This window comes from Gobio gobio (assembly GCF_949357685.1).
Source record: "Gobio gobio genome assembly, chromosome: 25".
NCBI classification, from domain to species: Eukaryota; Metazoa; Chordata; class Actinopteri; order Cypriniformes; family Gobionidae; genus Gobio; species Gobio gobio.
This window is the reverse complement of record NC_137121.1, coordinates 39,272,822-39,278,527: the sequence shown is the minus strand read 5'-3', so window position 1 is coordinate 39,278,527 and position 5,706 is coordinate 39,272,822. Positions and strand designations below refer to the sequence as shown.

At 38.0% G+C, this 5,706-nt stretch overlaps 1 long non-coding RNA gene across 1 annotated transcript; it reads right to left on the bottom strand.

Annotated features, from left to right (window-relative positions):
- Nucleotides 1–1,209: 1,209 nt before the first annotated feature.
- On the bottom strand, nucleotides 1,210–2,182 carry LOC307121488. Its single transcript, XR_013815949.1, has 3 exons — nucleotides 2,075–2,182; nucleotides 1,419–1,492; nucleotides 1,210–1,245 (listed from the first exon to the last, which is right to left on the bottom strand). It is a non-coding gene; the product is annotated as an uncharacterized lncRNA (long non-coding RNA).
- Between the last annotated feature and the right edge of the window lie 3,524 nt (nucleotides 2,183–5,706).

The following is a 5,706-nucleotide window of genomic DNA, read 5'->3' as shown; positions in this document are numbered from 1 at the left end:
CTGAAACTTCTGGCTTCTTTAGGGGTCTTGATGTTACTGACTGCAGGATAAAGAAAGGGTTCCAGGTGTCAGTAGTCAGCAGTCAGCCTAGGTGTAAGAGGTCGGCTGTGGGTCCCTCTCAGCTGTGCGGCGTCTTTTTCCGCCTTCATGATCAGATGTTCCTTTCAGGTAACGCATAACGTTAACCTGGACCGCCTCATCAGTGGCATCCTGGGTTGCCGGGTTCTTCCGGATGGCTCCTGTAGAAAATACAGATCTGTCATTCCATTTGAATGACATAAGGCCACACACATCTACTTAAATATATAACAAATTTATATATATATATCTATATATATATATATTACTTTGAACAATGGTCTTCAGGAACATGTCTCTAAAACATGCTTTATCCCCTACACCCGTCCAGGTTGTATTAATGGAAAGGTGATTAGAGAAGATACTCTGAAGCATTCGCCACACGGTTGTTTTTAGGTCCCTCCCACATTTGATTGCCAAAAACCGAAGCTGAAAATACAAAAAAGTGTTACAAATTACATATCTCTGAAGCTTCTCATACATAAATATAAAAATGTGACAGGCTGTGGATTCAGACTGTAGAATGTGCAGTGTACAATCTTAAATTTTACTTTTTAGATTACCCTACAGCATTATAAACAAAATCAGCACACTTACTGGAGCTCTTTATCCTGCCTCAAACTGTTGTCAAGCAACGCCAAATGGGTTGTCTAGGGGGAGTAACAGACCCCCTGGCAGGGATAACTCTCCAAAAGACACATTGGCACTGAAATGTTGCCGCATAGTGTCCATTTTGTTGTCCATGCTACGCACAACATCGCCAAACTCTCCAAGACGTCGCAGCATTAGGGTCTGATCTGCACCTACAGGGGTTCACAGAATAAAAGAATAAAGCAGTAAGTCCTGGTCCCTCAACTACTAAACTATGACATTTACAACTAGGTCTACTACATGTACAGGTGGCCCCAGTGGGAATTAAACCAACAACCACAGGTGTTGTTTGCAAGTTGTACCTGATTGCCCAGTACGAGCAAACGTCATCAACATTGTTTCACTTCCTTCACCTGCTCTTGAAGTGAGCCGCTGCCATCCGAAGCTACAAAATGAAAGGCATTTGGTAATTTTGGACCTACATCACAGTCAAAGAAGTAAAATTTAAGAAAGAGTGCATGTTCTCACCTGCTTGTGCATTGCTTTCCCTCAGGGCTTGGTTCTCATTCTGGAAATCTACATAAAAAAATATATATATATATAAATAAAACACAACAACTAAAGGCACAATTTTCCATACTGTTAAAGTTTCCAACAGCTGCAATTTCCTGTTTGTCCATCTCAACTCCTTTCAATATTCTTCTCCTTATAGCCCAGTAACTAGACATTGTGACTAACAATTTATTTACCTTGAAAGCCGAAACGATTGTCCAACAGTAGGTCTCTTGGATGAAGATAACCGATTGTGCTCTGGTCAAGGTATCTGCAAGAAAATGTGAACAAAACCGCATTGTTAACGTTATATACAGAATATACAGTAGCTATGCTGTGGGGGAAAAACTGGTCAGCCAAATGTGGAACAGTAAAATGTATTCATTCAGTGTAGTGATTCAAGTAAACTGCATTGTCCTCAAACATAAAAAGTACAGCAGTTCAGAGAAATAACTCATAAATCACCTTAAATGCTAGAAGAACAGTAGCAACACAGCACATGTTAGCTAACACTTGCTAAAACTGACCTAGCAGCATGCTTGTTCGGACTAACAAAATAATTTAAATAACATATACATCATTCTGTTTTGTTAGAAAACACCAAAAGTTAAACTTAAGTCTTTCTAGATGTAAAGCTTTGGCTAATTTACCTACAGTAGCTAGATAAATTTTAACATGTAGAACATGCTTGAACTCAGTGTGTAAAAAAGGCGAAACAGCACGTGTTAGCTAACACTGTGCATTGTGCACTATATCAGCGTGCGTGTCGGCACAAACAAATTAAAACAATATTTTGATATACATCAAAAATGAACATAATATTGTGTTATACAAAAAGGAAACATGTACTTACTTAAACGCTCGTAGTCGAGGATATTTTCTGATCTCCTCTCTTCAAATACTAAAACCGTGTGATGAGTTGCCGGCCGCTGTTGGTAAATCTGTTTCATATGTTTTTCCGGTTTGTTTTCCGTCTTTTTTAGGTATACTGCCCCTCTCGGCCGGTGGAGGTACTTCTCTGTTTGGTTTGGTTTTATTTTTATTTAAATTAGTACATTTATAGACAAGTACAATACAAAAAGTACAATGAGAGAAAAATAAAAATAATAAAGCATTGTGGTACAGTTCCGAATATGTAGAACAAAGAATAACAACAAATGTAACAATGTAGCCTATATAAAATAAATAATAAAAATAAGAATTCTGAGATAGAAAATACTTTATAATATTAAGGCAGTCACATGAAATTGAAAAGCTTTCAGGTTTCTGTTTTTGTAAGCTTTTTGTTTTGCGACCTCATGTTTGAAAGGGTTTCAAAGTATATTGTAAAAATCAGCTTTATAAAAGGTAATATTAGAACGCTTCTTTTGAGTTATTCTTGTCTTATGAATGTAGAATTTTTCCTAAATAATTAATAATATATTTTTGTTTTTCAGAAAAATATGGGTTTTGAAAACAAAGTAAAATGTCATGAAGTTCTAAGTTCTAATTTTTTGTCATGTCTATTTTAAAGTCAGTCCAAAAAGAAATAGAAAAAGGGCAATACAAAAATAAAAGTGTTCAATATCCTAAAATGAACTTTCAAACTTTCTTAACCCTCCTATTATGCTAAAAAAAAAAAAGAAAAAAAAAGTATTACATCCATTATGGGTCAAATTGACCAACACTGTTTAAACACACTCGACATGCAAATAATCAAGTGAAAATTTAAATGTAATTTCCTAAACCTAACCTTATCATGGAATCAAGAGTCAAGAATCTGTTATAAACCCTAATGGCTTTGGAGCAAAAAAAACTAATATTTGATATAATTCACATATAGGCTAGGCTATTATGATTTTATAATCGCTTCAAATGTGAGAACTAGTTAAAATGCTGTCAGTTCCACTCTATTTCCCAACAAGCCAAACATAGCCAAGTGGCTGGTCGAATTTGAGAGTAGAAATCCTTGTATATCAAAGCGGCTTGCCGCCAGCCGGCCGCGGTCCATTAGGCGGAGGCAACCGCCAGAGAAAATGAAGCCGGCGGCCCGCCGGCTAGTCGGCCGCGGCATCTCGCAAGAAATGGGAGTGACGTATTCGGCGGCAAACGTTTCATCACCGCCAGCGGGACGCACCTATAGCCGACAGCTTAGGGCCGGCGGCAAAAAGAAGCCGTGCCGATATTTTTTGCTATCTGGGAAACTCAATAAACTCATAGTGAGACGCTTTATGGAAATATGTTTAAATTTTGTTGTTGAAAGGAATAATGCCGTTCTTCTGAATGTATAAACATGACAATATCATTGATTTAGATTCAATAATTATTAAACAATATCAGTCACACTTAAAGCCTTTATACGCAATGCATTATAAAAATATTTTAATGCATTAATTATGAATTGTTATACACATTATAATGCATGTATGATCTCATGAATAATTGTAATCACAGTTATAACACATTATAATATTATCTATTCATTGTTACACCTTTAGAAATTATAATACATTAAAACTCACGACAAACAACCAATTTCAGATACAACAAGGAATTTGCAAATATTATAATGCATTTTAACTTTGGTTACAATTATTTATGAAAAGATATAAGGCATTATAATCTACATTATGAATATCTTTATAATGCAACATACATTTCTGAAATCTAAATTGTATTTTTTAAATAGGGAATTGAAAAAAAGACTTACATTTGATCACCAGTTTGGTTCCTCCACCGAATGTCCACCACAGTGATACAATCTAATGAAACGCTCGTACAAAAACCTCTATTCCACTCGAGTGAACACACACTCCAGCAGAGAGAGAGAAACAACACTTCAACACACTGATATTAGAAGCTCCTCAGCTCTTCTCAACACTCACTCATTCAGATTGACTCAATGATTTCTGATATAACACTGTTTAAAGAAATATATTTGATGAGCTGTGACCTCTGAGGTGACCTTTGACCTCTTTGATCATGGATGATGTTGTGTTTGAGTTTCTCATAATGATGCTTCTGTTCTTCATATGCAGCTCAATCTTCAGGATTCACAGAAAAACCTGCAGCTTCAGACTTCAATCTTCAGTGAAAATCTGCTCAAATCATGAGTTTATTGAATATTATAGCCAAAGTCAATAGAAAGTGTCAACAATGAAAATATAAAAGGTATTTTGCATGTTCTCCACAGTCAAGCATGTTTTCATATTCAAGGTCTGTTCTAAAAGTCTCTGGACTGGTTCTGAATCTCCACACAAGATCATGAAACGTGAACAAGCTCTAATATGTCTCCATCTTTAACAGCCTGTTTCTTCTCCATCTGATGATTTCAGACACACATGAGGCTTCATGATAGATGGAGTGACACCATCAACTCTGATTAGAGATTCACAATCAGTCCTGTAGCGTATTAGGGTTACATATATATTTAAATTAAAAATTAGCTCAATAGGGAATTGTGGGTATTAATATTTCGAGATTTATGATTAATCATAACGGGTTATAATCTAATCACCAATCTCCAAAATCACCCAAAATGGGAATACCTCACCTCGAGAGTTTGCGCGCTGAAGCGTTCTCTCCGTTTGGTTCTTCCAGAGCTTCGTTGGTCCGCGGGACTTTTAAAGCTGTCGTCTTGGAAGGGAAAGTTCATCTCGTCCAGCTAAGTGCGTCCGCTGACTGCGTCGCGGAGCGCGTCGATCTTCAAAGTAAACATCAGCTTGGCTGGACCGCGCCGGCTCGCAGGTCGAAAACCCGCGAGCCGCGCTGATGAGATGGGAGGGAAAGGGAATTTGTCTCGTCCAGGGTCCTTGCAAGATGACTGAGCAACAATGTGTAGGTGTTTCTGTCCTTTAACGTCCATTAACTACGCCCACTTTCCCTGCGGCCACCAATCGTTGGTGTGAATTTCAGGCGGGAGAGAGTTTCTTTGTTCGGACTTTATTACTCAATGGAATGTTGTTGCTGGAAGCCAGAACTAGTAAAGTTTCACTCCCAAAAGGACTCACATATTAGCGGTACATCTCATAATCATATACTTTGTACCATTGACTGAGACAGAGAAAGAGGAGCATTTAGACATCAGACATGCCTGGGTTTACAGACATGAAGGCAGTGCATCTTCTATACAGAGCAATTTGGAGCGTTTAAGATCGCTCTTACATCACACAAGCATAAGAAATATAGGGAGCATGCATACACTTAAGAAATCATCATATATGTAATTTCTGGGATAGTTTAATTAAAGGCTAAATAGAGGGGAATGCTTGTGTGTGTGTGTGTGTGTGTGTGTGGGTGTGTATTAGAGTCACACGACCCCCCGGCCGCTTCAGACTGAAGGGTGAGGGAACTGTCCTGGCTGATTAGGATCTGATTGAAGTTCAGAACGGGCCATCACTAACAATTCTGGTCAGGCTCTAGCTGGTCATTAAACAGTCGGAGGCGCCATTTGTCCCAGTCAGGTTGGAGCCAGTGGGGCAGAAATTTAATTTATATGCAGAGCTG